The sequence below is a fragment of the Haemaphysalis longicornis genome, unplaced genomic scaffold (genome assembly GCF_048455015.1).
Source record: "Haemaphysalis longicornis isolate Haplotype H1 unplaced genomic scaffold, Haemaphysalis longicornis Haplotype H1 scaffold_5, whole genome shotgun sequence".
Classification (NCBI taxonomy): domain Eukaryota; kingdom Metazoa; phylum Arthropoda; class Arachnida; order Ixodida; family Ixodidae; genus Haemaphysalis; species Haemaphysalis longicornis.
In genome coordinates this window covers 207,978,364-207,991,883 of record NW_027526385.1, presented here as the reverse complement: position 1 = coordinate 207,991,883, position 13,520 = coordinate 207,978,364, and the positions used below count along the sequence as shown (strand labels likewise).

Genomic DNA, 13,520 nt, shown 5'->3' with positions numbered 1-13,520 from the left:
GGAGGGCACCTAGGCTATGGTGGTAAACATGCGGGGAAATGCTGTATAAATGCGGTGTAAATACGCTCATATTCTTTAAGATACGGGAGAATATCTCTCTATACTTTTTTAGTTACTTTGTCTTTATTTATAACTGCTCTACACCCCTGCTATAGAACTCCTGTGCAGTCCCCACTCCTGATATAAACACACACAGGCTGCAGTATGTTGAAATAAATAAATAAATAAATTTTGTTTTGTCGGCAGTTGTCTTTTCATTCATATGTATTTGTCTTTATATACATAAAACTTCGAACTCCGGAAACAAGACGTGTAAAGCAGACATTTTCCTTAATGTGTAACCACTTACATCAGCATCCTGAAATTTATAAAGAACGCGTTAACGCTAAGATCTCGTAGAAACATTATTGATTAAAATGCTCTTTGTATCAGTATATACCATTCCGCTTTCCCCGCTATCCAAGGAGTTCGGGGAGGGCGACATTCATGTCCTTTTATCATTTCTATTTTAGTTCACGCTGATCGTAGCATCAGTTTTGGGGATAAAAATCAGAGGGAATTTCTAAACGTATTATGAGCTTTGTTTTGTTTAGGTCTACAGCATTGTATGTGCTCTGAAATCTTGAAAACACCCCCATTTAAAAATGGTTGCGAGTAATGTAAAACGTAAAACAACCCCCAAAAATCTCATCCGGTCTTGCACTTTATAAAAAAACTACCTGGCGCAAACAGAGTGTCTGTCTCAGATGATGAGGCTGTAGGTAAGCCAAAACATGGTTGCTCTTTTCTCAATTTAGAAAACAGGGATCTCATGTTTGCACGCAGAGATACTCTGAGCACATATTGTGCACTCCCAAAAGCTGCTAGGGTTCCTTCTAGCATGCAGTGTTGAAGTGGTAGTGTCAGAGGAGCTCAGGAATAACGCATTAAAATATTTCATAAACAAAACTCCCAAGCTTTAAAACCATAAGAAATTTAGACACCGTTTTTGTTTCTGTTTACCCGCAGTAAGTGTACCTAGTGAAAATTGGGTACAAATATGCCATACTTCTCAAGCAAGCACAAATGGCATTGCTTGTTATGTATTGGTCTGCGTGCTGAAGAACCTCACGCAAAATGCTGCAAATGTTGTCCTCGTACTTGTGTAGGTGTCTTACATTCCTTGTAAACGTGGCACCGGGCATGGTCGTCAACAGCGAGAATAGGTATACCACTTCGGCGTATCTTTTCCGCACACTTGTTTGCCCGATATGTTGATTAGGGCCGATCGCCTGGTGTTTACATGCGGGGCGAATTTGCACAACTTCGTACCGGACTCCCTAGAGCCCTGCTTTTTAAACACCATGTATCACTTATTCTCTAAATACGAATTATCTTTTCAACAGATGATGCTTAAAGACAAAGTTGCGTTGTAAAAAAAAAAAAGTTGAACAGCACGCTGGTCTACGAAAAAATAAAGAGCCAGATAAATACTGTAAACGTATTTAAATGCCTATAAGAAATACAAAATGTGGGAGCTGGTACTGGTAATTTGTTGAAAACTGAAGAAACACGCACACATACATACATGAATAAGATATCTACGATACGGGCGCGCCCTATCAACTATAGTTTTTTTGAAACAAACACAGTGTAAGAAGGGTAGAAAAAAGAAAAAAAAAAGTTTCTGCGTTTTTGCAGCCGCCCCTTTCCATAGGGGCGATTTCCGGTGCAGGCAGGGTGAACTCCCCAGAGTTGTAGTCCCACACAAGGGCCGAGCGCCAGGCCGGGGATTCGCTTGTACCTATATAAACGCTAGGTACCCGGCGCCACCAAGGAACACGAATTCACATGGTGCCTTCCACAGCCACGATAGACGCTCAACTCGCAACCGCCTGTGGCAGGACATGCCGCCGGACTCATTCACCCCTGGAAATGGCGCAACGCGGCATGATGGCTGGGGGCCCCGCCAGATGGACAAGGGTCAGGGGCCCCTCGATAGGGTAAAGGCAGCTTTCCAGGCGTGGATTCCCCTTTAAAGGGTCCGCACTCGACCAGGGACGTCTGTACCTATTAAACAAACCGGTGGGTGGCCGGCATTACCAGGATTTGAACCCAGTACCTCTCGCATGCGAGGCGAGTACTGTATCTCTGAGCCATCGCTGCGGTTTAAAAGTTACGACCCCTTCTACCAGGGCACTTCCCAACAAAGTCGGGTAACTTCCAGCACGAGATCCCCTGTAGAGGGGGTGCCTGTACCAAGATTTCACTGATTGGTGCCCAGCGGTACCGAAGTACCTCCCACATTCTCGTACCTCATTGTACAAACCGACGTGGTGGAACGGTTTCCAGTACACTGGATACCCCGTACGGGGGGCGCCTGTCCCCATTTTTATTCTGGTGGGTGACCAGCGGCTCCAGAGGAACCTATCACGTCTGCTGCAGTGGTAGTGCGTGTCTAGGCCCTTCATCCCCCGCCGAGACAGGGGGCGCTTGTACCTTCTGAACTGGTGGGTGCCCAGAGGTCCCAGATCCCACCCGAAGGGGTTCGAGGGACCTACCACATAGCCTCCCATGGCTGCTTGTGGTAAAGCTGCAAGCGTTTTTTCCACCGCAGATACGAGCTACGCTACGGGAACGCTTGTACCCTTTAAAGAAACCGGGGGTTATCCGGCGGCCCAGGATTCGAACCTGGTACCTCCCGTTTTCGATACGAGTGTTTTACCACTCGACCATCGCCGTCGGTCATCGTTCATCGGTTGGTCGTCGGTCAGCCGCCATCACCGTCGGTCGTACCGAACCCCCCCAACTTTGCACCCTTTGCAGTTGCCTTCGTTTTGGCCGCCACCACCGAGGGCGTCAGGACCACCTCAGGTGGCAAAGGTGGTGCGGCAGAGGTGGGAACTGCTGTGATTTCTTCCGTCTCCATCTTCTCCGGGCCTTCGCGTGTGCTTCGGGCCGGTGGAGAGGAGGAATCAGAGGGTGCAGCAGCATCCCGAACGGACGTGGTGGCCGGCAGATAATTTTGACCGAGCCGGCGGTGTGGTGACGGGTTGGGTCGCCGGAGGCAACCCCACGGGGGCAGAGGCGGGACCAAGTTCGACTCGCGGTACTGTGTCCTCGCCGAAACCAGACGCCGCTCCGCCCCACGGCGACCTCCGTCGGCGTACCTCCCAAGAAGGAAAGAGGCGAACCTCCTTCGCGCCTTCGGGAAAGTGAAGTTTTTTGTGACTAATGTTGATAATTTTTCTTTCAAGTTTGAATGACTCGCATGCTCGCGAATACGCACCGTGCGCTCCTTGGAAGTGACGCAAAGCAATTGATTCGAGGGACAGTTATCCAAGGGATGACGTTGTTGCGCTCCTTTGGCGCTGGTTAGTTGCCCCCGACACGAGTTGGTATCATGCCCGAACCGCTGGCACATGTAACAGCGCCGCGGATTCGGGATGTACTCTCACACGGAGCACCAGATGAATCCTACAATGATATGGTCCGCAAGAGTTGAACGGTAGAATGTGAGGATGATGTGTCTGGTATGGATTTCTTTATTATCTCGTTTTATGGCTATCCGCCTGACTGCAGTGACAACCTCACTACTCAGGCCTTCTAGAAGATCGGCTTCCATCTCGTTTGCCAGATCTGGCTTCGAGAAAGCACCGTGCGAGCTGTTGAGGCTGAGGTGGGGCTTGATCTTGACGCCAAGATCGGAAAGGCGGGTCTGGCTCACGAGATTTATGGCCTGTTGTTGGGAGGTGACATCTACCAGCAACTCTCCAATTTTTTGCTTTTTGGCTTTGCAGTGCTTACCGATTTTTTCTTCTATGAGTTTTGAAATCAGAAACACGGACATTGGGGCAACTGGCTTGTCTTTTTTGAGAGACTTGATAAAGAACAATCGGGGATAATTATAAGGTTTCGGGATAGTGAAAGTTGGAAGGGGTAGGTACGTAACATCGGTGTTACCCCTTTTCACCGACCGATCGGGTATACGGGGGGGGTTGATTTATCCTTGTCGCATCGGGGAAAAACAGGGGACGGGGGTACTTTCTCCTCAAACCTTACCCTGATAGCATCGTAGGTCCCGGAGCTGCCTGCCTGGTAAACAGACAGGAACTCATCCGCTGTAGCTTCACATGGGTGCCAAGGGCCACCGTTTGAGGTTTCTACTCCTTACCACAGCCTGTTACAGCGTGAGTATGGGTGCTAGGGGTTCGCGCTGTATTCAATACCGTTCCCAAATTTCTGAAGTTGTTTGAACGCCAGGTTGAAAGAACAAAGTAAAGCGCTTGAGTGGACCCTACAAAAACCTCTGTCAAGAAAATTCTCAGTCAAGGTAGTCTGGAGGTCGTGGGGTCGGATCCCACCTGGCGGGCAATTTTTCTCCGCTTTCTTTCTTTCTTTCTTACCAAATTATCTGTTTCAATGACCTAACACAACTTCCTCTTTGCTTTCCGAGGTTTTCTTGACTGCCAATCCTTATTTCTTTGTTATTTCTACGAGCCCCTCATTTCCTATTCTGATTCGCTACATGCATAGCGAAGGCCTCTGTTCTGGTGGTCTTGGTGCCATAGGCAGCTTAAGAGGGTTCAACGCTTGTTGACCACTCTCGACAGGTCGTAGACACTCGAGTCACGGCACCGGGATTAAAAAGAAACTCCCCTTCACCCCGAGAAGTCAGAGTGGCGCTGGCTATCACCTCCAAGCACAGAAAAAAATTCCATTGACATAAATACCCCAGAAAGCTGAGGGGAAATTCGCGCAACCGGTAGCGTAGTGGTCATCGCACCAGACCGGAATTCTGGAGTTCGTGGGTTCGGATCCCACCTGGTGGGCATTTTTTCTCCGCATTTCTTTCTTTCTTTCCAAATTCTTTATCTTTCTCAATGACCTACCACATCCTCCCCTTTGCTTTCCGAGGTTTTCTTGACTGCGAACTCTTATTTCAGTGTTAATATTACGAGCCCCTCATTTCCTATTCTTATTCGCTACATGAATAGCGAGGGCCTCGGTTCTGGCAGTCTTAGTGCCATAGGGAGCTGAAGAGGGTTCAGGCTGGCTGACCACTCTCGACATGTCGTAGACACTCGAGTAACAGCCCAGGGATTAAAAAAAGGTCCCCTTCATCCCGAGACGTCGGAGTGGCGCTGGCTACCACCCCCCAGCACAGGAATAAATTACATTGACATAAGTACCCCTGAAAGCGGCGGTGAAAATCGCCCCGCCGGTAGCGCAGTGGTTATGGCACCAGACCGGTATTCTTGATGTCGTGGGTTCGGATCCCTCCTGGCGGATATACATATATATATATATTTATTTATTTGTTTATTTATTTATTTACTGGAACAATAAAAACTCCCGCAGTGCGTGAGAAAACAACGGAATTAGAGTACAGACAGTGACCCGCGAGGAAAGCAAGATATAAGAGTTTATGGACGTTTCACAACGACGACTTCCTCTCTTCAGAGTACACAATAGGTTGGATCCAGGGTTATATATATAAAGTGTAGCAAGTGCAAAGGCTGGACAAAGGAAGGAAACGTTTGTACAAATAGATCTTGGTTGGTAGGCAGCAAAAAATAATGAGAAAAGTAGAAGAAAAAAATGATAACAAGGATTTCTGTCACGTAGTACAAACTTTAGAAAAAAAATAGTAATACACAAAACAAAACACCTTTTAAAAAAGTAATTCCTCTTTCCCCTATAGCAACAGTGAAAAAGAGGGGTCGAAAGAAGACATGACGATGCACGTATTTGACATGGCATGAAAAACTTACAACGAAATCAGTCACCTGGTACGAACATGAGAACGAAATAGGAAAAAAATTAACAAGGTAATTGCCATTTTCACTGTCCCGTGGCAACTTTGGAAAAGAGTGTGTTCAAAAGACCATTTTTCTATGCACGCATATGATGCACATCTTCCCGTACATATACGTTTCAAGAATCAGAGTCAGGGGATCGAAACATAAAAGAGTACCATAATTGGCATCTGGGGGTGGGAGGAAAGGGTAGCACGCCCAAAAGCACTAAGGGAGTTTTTACAGGAAGTGAGTGTACATTCCTATTTCTAAGAGAAGCAAAAAGAAGAAGAATATAAAGAAAGGGAGACAGTGTTAAACAAGTCATAAAATAATAGATAACAGAAGGGAGGTGGACGCACATGAGGTGCATCTGGGTGTACAGATCCGATTGCCACGTGGTATAAGTTCAGGGAACTCCGAGGCGGTCGCCAATGAATGGTAAAAAATAAAAAAAAATGGGGGAAAGCAATCACACACACTCGCGTGCACAAATATACTAAAAGGTGAGGGTATCAAAGCTCACAATGGTACCTCAGCCTTCGACCCAGAACACAATGTCCAGATTTGCCGGTCAGATTTGTATTAGCGAAGCCACTGTTCTAAAGAATTCGGTGGTAGAACGCAACTATAAACGTCTACTGGATGGAACCAAGTGATGGGAGAATATAATCGAGCAAAAGATATAAACAGGAATAACAGTATCCCGAAAAAGGCTGAATTCCAGTATATGAATAATAAGGTAGGCGGGAGGAGAGGGTGAAACCCATAATTTATTAGGAGGAAAAACAGGTCGGTTTTCTGAAACTTTCACAGATACCAAGCGATGCTGGCCCTAACTTGTAGATAAGGTACGACTCAGGAACCCCTCGATCGAGGTGAGTTTTAAAACTAGATTCGAGAATCGTGGCCTTCGCCTGTTCAAAAGAATGAGCTGCAGTGTTAACATGCCTTTATGGAGGCAGAGAAGGGCAGGTTTTTGAATGAGAGCGGTGATTGTTCAACCGCAAACGGAAGACTGTTTCAGTCTGGCCGATCTATTGTTTGCTGCAAAGGCTGCATACCAGCCGGTAAACGACGTTGGCGCAAACACAGTTAAAGTTATCTTTCACATTACGATAGTAGATTGAAGCCATTCCATCGGCGTCCTCGGTGGTGGTCGTTTGTGGAGACACCTTGAACTATGGTTTGTTACATTGCATGCAACCAGTCAGTTGTAGCGGTGGCGTAGAGGAAGAGCATTCGCCTCGCGTGCAGAAGGATTGCGGTTAGAATCCCGGTTCCATACAATTTCCAACGGATTTGTGAAAATTCGCGTGTTGATGGAATTGCACAATGGGGCTTGGGGTGCGGCCTGACGCCGGCGACCATAGCCGGTAAGGCACTCCCTCACCAGAGAATTGGCCACCCTCGTGTAATAGCGGCCACAACCTCCAATGAATACGCAAATCAACCCACGGCCCTGAGACTCCAGTGGCTTCGAAGCAACTGACCACGGCGGCGGTGCGACCTGTGACGCAGCAGAGGGTGCTGGGAATACCTGGACCCCACCAAGCCGCTATTTGGCTCTTAACCTGGCGACATTTAACACGGGACTCTTACCTAGTAAAGTGAGTTTAGAAATGTTGTTTGAAGAATTAAAGGGCATTAAATGGGAAGTCATGGGGCTTGGTGAGGTTAGAAGGGCAAGTGAAGTCTTTATGGTGCTTAAAAACAGACACTTCCTATGTTAACGTGGTCTAGTGGACAAAAGATAACTGGGAGTGGGATTAATAGTCAATAAATGCATAGCTGGCAGCATAGAAGAATACTATAGCATTAACGAAAGGGCAGCAGGTGTTGTCATCATCCTCATCACTATCCTATCTACGCCAACTGAAGGACCAAGGCCTCTACCATAATCACAAATTACCTCGGTCCTATGCTAACTGAGATCAATTTATCCCCGCAAACTCTTTGATCTCATCTTGTAATTAGGCTGAATAACAGGTGCAAATTTAACGTGGTACAGGCTACGCGCCAACATCCAGCCACGACTACCAGGTAGTGGAGATCTTTTTTGAAGATGTGGAATCGACACTCGGTAAAATAACAATACATTAAGAGTCAAATACACCAGCCAAGGGCGTTTATTAAAAGGGACCGCTATGAGTAAACGCCCTTGGTTGGTGTATTTGCCTCTTAAGTTTAACCCCACCAGACAGAGTTCTGTCGAAGATGTTCACATTCAAAATAACAATACAGTATACCGTAGGTATGGGGCACTTCAATGCTAGAGTAGGCAAGAATCAAGCTGGAAACAAGGCAGTTGGGAACTGTGGTCTTGGCTGTGGAAAAAGCTAGGGGGCCTACTACTCGAGCTCGCAGAATGGAATAACCTACGCGCAACGAATTCCTTCTTCTGCGAACGGGAGAGCCGGAAGTGGACGTGGACGTGGAGGAGCCCGAATGGGAAGCATGAAAATGAAATACTTCATATTAGCGCTAGCTCTAGGGTCGTGAAGGATGTAGAACCTCTCGGAAGGCTGAGGTGTAGGAACCACCGTATGGTAAGATCTGTAATTAGGCTAGATTTTATGAGGGACCGTAACAAGCTAGTACCAAAAAGCCGATCCATGAGCTAACAGTAAGATGTAAAGTAGAAGAATTCAGTATCGCGCTCTAGAACCGATATTCAGCTTTTATCGAGGAAGCAGAGCTTACGACACAGGACGCCAGCGAAAACCTTACGCGCATTATCATGGAGTTTGGAATAGAAGTCGGGGGCACGATATCCAGACAGTATAGTTGCAAACTTTCCCAGTAGACGGAAAATCTAATAAGGAAACTACAAAGCGTGAACATTTTCCCCCCAGCAGACAGAATAGAACTAGCGGAGCTTTCAAAGTTAACCAATAAGCGTAAGAGAGCTGATATACTGAAGTATAATACGGAGAGGATCGAATACCCTGTAAATAAAGGAGGTGGCCTGAAAGCAGTGAAGATGCGTCTTGGCGTAGGAAAAAAATCAGATGTAGGCACTTAATCATAAGCAAGGCAATGTTATCAAAAATATGGATAAAATTGTGACAGTAGCCGAGGAGCTCTATAAATATCTGTACAGTAGCCGGGACATCCAGGATAACGCCAAAGGAGAAGGTAGTTCAGCGGAGATAGACATCCCACCCAGAACGACTGATGAAATAACGAAGGGTTTGAAAGAAACAAAATGGGTCAAAGAACCTGTTGAAGATCAGATAACAGAAGACCTGTTGAAGGATGACGGAGAAAGTGTACTTGAAAAACTGGCAAACCTGTATACACAATGCCTAATGACCGCAATGGTACCGGAATCGTGGAAGAACGCGAAAATCATCCTAATCCATAAGAAAGGCGACATGAAGGACTTTAAAAATTACAGGCCGATCAGCATCCTGTCAGTCGTGTAAAACGCACTTAGCAAGGTAATCACTAACAGAATTTCTGCAACCTTAGATTTTATTCAACTTTAAGAACAAGCAGGGTTTCGTAAAGGTGATTCAACAATGGTCCATATTTACGCAATCAATCAGGTGATAGAGAAGTGTGCTGAGTATACTGGACCCCTATACATAGCCTTCATCGATTATGAGAAAGCTTTTTACTCGGTCGAAACCTCAGCAGTCATTCAGGTATTACTAAACCAGGGGTTGATGAGCATTATGTAAGAATAATAAAGCACATCTGCAATGGGTCCACAGCTACCATCATCCTCTATAAGGAGAGCAGTAAAATACCCATAAGGAAGGGCGTCAGACAAGAAGGCACTATCTCTCCAATGTTATTCGCAGCATGTTTACAAGAAGTATTTATAAAGTTGGATTTGGAACAGGTAGCAGTAAGGGGTAATGGAGAATACCTGAGTATCCTCAGATTTGCTGATGACGTTGTCTTGCTAAGTAACCCTAGGGACGAATTGCAAAACACGCTTTCTGCACAGGACGATCAAAGTAGAACCGTGCGACAGAAAATAATATGCAGAAAATTACAATATGATCAATAACCTTGGCAGAACAAAGCGGTTCGAGATAGGTGGCATGGGAGTGGAAGTGGTAAGCGAATATATCTGCTTAGGGCACGTTGTGACCACTGTTGCCAACCTTAAGACAGAGATAATCAGAAGGATAAGAACTGGTTGGAGATCATTCGGCAGGTATTCTCAGGTAATCAAAACCAGTCTACCATTGTCCCTGAAGAAGGAAGTGTATGACAGCTGCACCTTAACGGAACTCACCTATGGGGCAGAAACGTGAAGGCTCACTAAGAGGGTTCAACCTAAATTGAGAACTACTCAGCAGGGAAGGGAGCGTGAGCTGATAGGTGAAACAGTAAGGGACAAGAAGAGAGCGGAGTTGGTCAGGGAACAAATGCGTGTTATGGACATATACGTAGAAATTAAGAAGAAATGGCCGTTGTGGGGCATGTAATGAGTAGGCAGGAAAACCGTTTCTCATTAAGGGTAACAGAGTGGATCCCTAAAGAAGGCAAGCGTTGCAGAGTGCGAAGAAAAACGGGTATATTCGATACAGAAGTATGCGGGGATAAGTGGGTCCCAGTTATTGCAGAGCCGGGGTAATTTGAAATAAATGGAAGAGTCATAGTAAATATATAATCCCCAGAAAGTGAAGCAGAAAACAGTCACCCAGATAACCGAAAACCAAATTGGTAAGGCATTCGAGATCTAAACGAAAGGCGTGGGCTCGGTCCCCACTCTGGAAGCGTGTTTTTCTTGCTTTCTTTCTCATGTAATAATAAAAAAAATAATATAACACCACTAACAGTAAATAATATTCTAAACATTCCCCTATGCCTTCTTTTGCGTTGTATACTGCTGCCAGCATTTCTTTCTGTATTTCCTAACAAGCCCGTCATTTACAAACCATATTATCGCGCGAAAGTTTAGCAAGGGCCTCGGTTGTGGCAGCCGTGATGCCATGGTAGGATAAGAGGGGGTTCCTGCCAGTTACCCGCACATGACATGCTGTAGACCTTGAAGTCACGCCCCGGGGGTTGTAAAGAAGGTCCCTTCTCGCCTGTAGTCAGAGTGGCGCCGGCGTTTTTCCCTAAAGCGTCAGAAACCGTTCTAGTATATATAAACAGCCCAGAAAGTGAAAGAGAACACAGTCGCCCAGATAGCCGAATTGGTAAGGCAGTCGAGATGAAACCGAAAGGCGTGGGTTTGTTCCCTACTCTGGGAGCGTGTTTTTTTTTTCTTTCTTTCTTACGCATATTTAAAAATAATAACTTGAATAACCGTAGTAAAAAATAGCCTAACATCCCCCCTATGCAGCCTTTGCCTTTGTAGACTGCCGAATTATCATTCTGTATTTTTATACATAAGTATATGTAGAACAGAAAGATAAGCGGCCAGGGACTCTTCGGTAAGGATACATATCAAGGTTGCAGTGCAGTTGTCATTGCCTGTGCTATTCGGCTTTTTCCGAAATATTTAGTAGGGCCGAATGACGTGTGTTTGTCACGTTTCTTTGATACATTGATAAATAGGCGAAAATATGGGTCGAGAAAAAATCCGGCGTTTTTCCCGCTCCCGGAAAAAACGGCGGATTTTTTCTCGAGAGCATTGAGGCAACACTGATCATGTTGTATCTGTCAACTGTCAACTTAAAGGCACCGGTCAACTTGAAGTTTCAATTCACTACGGAGGAAAAACTGCAAAAGAAATGTTCAAACAGAACAAAACATGCTATTTTTCTGTCCTGAGGCAAAAAAGATGCTCCAGGACGGTGTTGATTTCTCTCTATCCGAACCTAGCTCATCGTCTTCGAATAATTATGTACTCGAGCCCGACACTCCTGATGATGCAGTAAACCTGTCCACCATTACTCTTTCAGAGGATGAATGGAGCACATTGTCTAAGGGTTTATCCTTTTGTCCCTCCAGTTGAACAATAAATCAGCTACAACTCTACAAGAATCTTCAAAATTTGTCACTCTCACGCCAAATAAAGGAATACTATCATGATGACCCCAAAGATGATAAGACCGGACCGAGGCTACTATCAGTTAGCCATCGGACGCCACTTCCACAACGTGACAAGTATATGGATACGTAAATCAAAGTGCTTCAAAAAAGACTTTATATCGGAATATGGAAAGCGGAACTCTTACTGACTCAATGTTACTGGAAAGAAACAGAGGGCACTGCAAATCTTTACCACCGCTATGACATAATTTTAAAGCCCGTGATAAAGGACGAGCCATCGTTGCTATGAAAAAAAAGTTTTATAACAGTGAAGCGCAGAGGAAATTAGGTGACACTTCGTTCTACCAGCCCCTGGCGGCCAATCCGCCATTAGAATAAAAAGAACGAGTCTGCCGTACCATAAATGAACCTTGGGATGAAAACCTCATCAAAAAAAAAAAACTCCACGAGCTCTTATTCTATACCACCTCACTCTAGGCTCTTTTTATCTCCTCCCCAGAATTCACAGATTGAAAAATGCGGGAGGCCCATACTGTCTGGCATAGGAACCGTGAACGAGAATTTTTGTTGTTGGGTCGACAACATTATAAGAGAAATCCTGCCAACATACCATTTGTACATAAAGGATACTACTCATTTTGCAAGTGAAATAGCACCACTCGCGATACCGGACAACCACTTCGTTGTAACATTGGACGTAAAAGCTTAGTATACAAACATACCTCACACCGGTGTAATCGAATCCTTCATAAAATCCTACGAAAATACAGCAGGCGACAAACCTTTTGACAGCACCACTTAGGCCAAACTATAAATTTCTTTAGTTGAATTAAACAATTTTGAATTCAATAACCAGCACTACGTGCAAGAGGCACATCTATGGTTACGGAAATAGGCCCAAAATATAGCAACATATTTATTAGCACTCTTGAGACAGAGTTGATAGAGAACTTTCATTTAAACAACTGTTTTACAAGCATTACATCGACGACATTTTCTCTTTTGTACTGATGGTAAGGAAACCCGGAATAGTTTCATATACGATTTTAACAATCCTCACAGTGATGTCTCATTCTCACATGAGTATTCAACTTCTGCAATAAATTTTCTTGATGTACAGAAAACAACTAATGCACACAGACTGGCTACGTCGGTGTACATAGAACCCGCGACCGACACCAATACCTAAACTTTCACTGCAGCCATGTACGACACTGCAAAACGGCCATTCCATTAATCCAAGCCCTACGTTTTAGCATGATTTGCTCTTACCAAAATGAGTTCGCATCAAGTTGTGATCAGCTTCACACTTACTTTGCACGACAAAAATGCCCACTACAACTCACCAAAGATTGAATCAGGACAGCATCAGAAAAGGAGAGTTCTAGTCTCATTATTTGCAATAAAACCTACTGTTTGAGGTCACAAAATAATCTGGTTTTGACATATTTCGAATTTCGCCCAAACGTCAGTGAAAGTTTAAGAAGGCACCACAACATCTTGCCCCAGAGTGGAAGCATAAAGCACGTCCTTCCAAGCCATATACGTGTGGTGTATCACGGGCAAGAAACATAAGAGACATTGTAACATCATCTCAATAAAAAAAAGCTAGTTTCAGAGGTTTCAAATCATGCGGAAAACTGCGGTGCAAATTGTGTCTGATGATCACACCAACGAGTGCTCGGAGCAGGCTTTCTAACTTTCATGCACATAAGGGGCAACATTTATTGCGACGCTGCCAATGTTGTTTAGCTCTTAGAATGTGCTGCTTGTGGTGCGCAA

The 13,520-nt window shown here is 45.1% G+C and overlaps 1 non-coding gene across 1 annotated transcript; it reads left to right on the top strand.

Moving 5' to 3' along the window:
• The first annotated feature begins 4,737 nt into the window (after positions 1-4,737).
• On the top strand, positions 4,738-4,813 carry Trnas-gga (transfer RNA serine (anticodon GGA)). The gene has a single exon. It is a non-coding gene; the product is annotated as a tRNA-Ser (tRNA).
• Positions 4,814-13,520: the final 8,707 nt, after the last annotated feature.